Below are 1,914 nucleotides of genomic sequence, written 5' to 3' on the forward strand. Positions count from 1 at the left end.
TTTTTCTTAGGCCCGAGCTGGCACACATGTCGTGCCCACGCATGCTTGTCGTCAATCATGCCATGCCTTGCCTATGGGAAAAACAAGACAAACTTTTTTTTAAGAGGGCATCCCAAGCTATTGTCATACATTTTTTCAAGCCTAATTACATTTTTTGAGTTCATATTGATTAACACTAGAAGTGTACATTTAATTACATTTAATAAAGTTTAAAATTATCAATTTTCAATTATAGTATTGATTAATTCACTTATAAATTATCTTAATGCTCCCTAATATAATTTTATATTAAATTAAATTGTAGTATTTTAATTTTATATTATAAATATATTTCAGGAATAAGGAGGAATTAAAACTGAAAGCGGGAGGCAAAGAATATGGATTGCATTAATATAAAAATAAATAATCATATAATAAAAGAAGGTGGAGCCACTTTCTCAATTCATAGTCAAGTGGCCATTTGACTATTAATAATTGTTATAAAAAATAAAAAAAATTAAATAATAAAAAAAAAGGAGAAAGAGGCAGGAGTTGCCTATAAAAGGGAGGCAGGACAGGAGCAAGACGAGTGGAACCAATGGAAAAGCAGAATTAGAGAGAAGACGAAAAAATGCAGAAGAATTCTGAGAAATGAAAGGCTTAGTTTTCAAAATTTCTTTTTTATTTAATTTCTTGTAATTCATTTTCGAAGTTTGAATTTTAATTCATAAATAAATTTAGTTCTATTTTTAATTTTAGTTATTTTAATTTTAATTATGTGTAATTTAATTTCAACAATTTTTTTATTTCAATTATGCTTAGTTAAATAATAATAGTTAGGGTAAGGTGAAACTTTTATTAAAAAAATATGAATTAATCAAATTTTATTTTTAATTATATAAATTAAATTATTTTCTGTTTAATTTTAATCATTTTTATATTTAAATTTTGATTTATTATAGATAATTGGCAAAATTGTTACCTTATATTTGGAATACTAACCACGTGAAGAAGACACCGAAATCGATTTGAGTGATCTATCAAATCTTGAATAAGTCTTTTATTTTTAATGAGTGATTTAACTTTTTGCTGCTTCGTTTTAACGTTACTTTACCATTTGAGTTATTTGATTGTTTCTTTTTATGTCTTGAGTAATATGCATTATGATATTTCTTGCTTAGGTGTATTTGTTTGACAATTGTGTTTTATTTCATCATTTTTAATATATGTCATGAGTACCTCAATAAGATAGACCCTCTTCAACCATCTTAGAGAACTTCTATATGTGAAATTTCTTCAAACATCTTAGAGAACTTCTACGTGTGAAATTTCATCTAAGAGGCATGATATAATTTTGCAATTCACATCTTGTTTGAGATAACTACCAATGTTAGTGTCCCATGTTGAGAATATAAAAAGACAACTTAGGGAAATAGAAGGTGATATATATGATTTCTAATCGGAACTTGAGATTAGTTCAACAAAAGGACGAAGGTGAGTTAAGTATTTGATTATACCTTTTTTTTACATTGTGTGTATTTATTTTTTTTAATTTTGTTCGCCTTCACATTTGACTTGATTTTGTAGAATTGGTTTGTTTATTTGGTGCATTTTTATTCATTTTCCTGTATAAATTGTGGATGACAGTACTTCACGACTTCCTAAGCTAATATCTTTAGTTTCCCACAATAGCTCCAAAATCAAGTATAGAAGAAAGACAACATAAATTGCATAAGCGTTTTCATTATCTCCCTCAAAATGCCCTTAAAAAGATTTACAAAACTCGTTGTGAACGATTGTGTTTATTAATAATCGATGGCATTCTTTTTTACATTTGTTGATTAATTGAAGTAAAGGTCTGATTGGCAGGTGAGTTTTCTGATCCATTTATTTCTCATATGTCTGATTTTGGTAAAAGTACATTTGCTAAAAGAT

Source organism: Citrus sinensis, chromosome 3, assembly GCF_022201045.2.
Source record: "Citrus sinensis cultivar Valencia sweet orange chromosome 3, DVS_A1.0, whole genome shotgun sequence".
Lineage (NCBI taxonomy): Eukaryota > Viridiplantae > Streptophyta > Magnoliopsida > Sapindales > Rutaceae > Citrus > Citrus sinensis.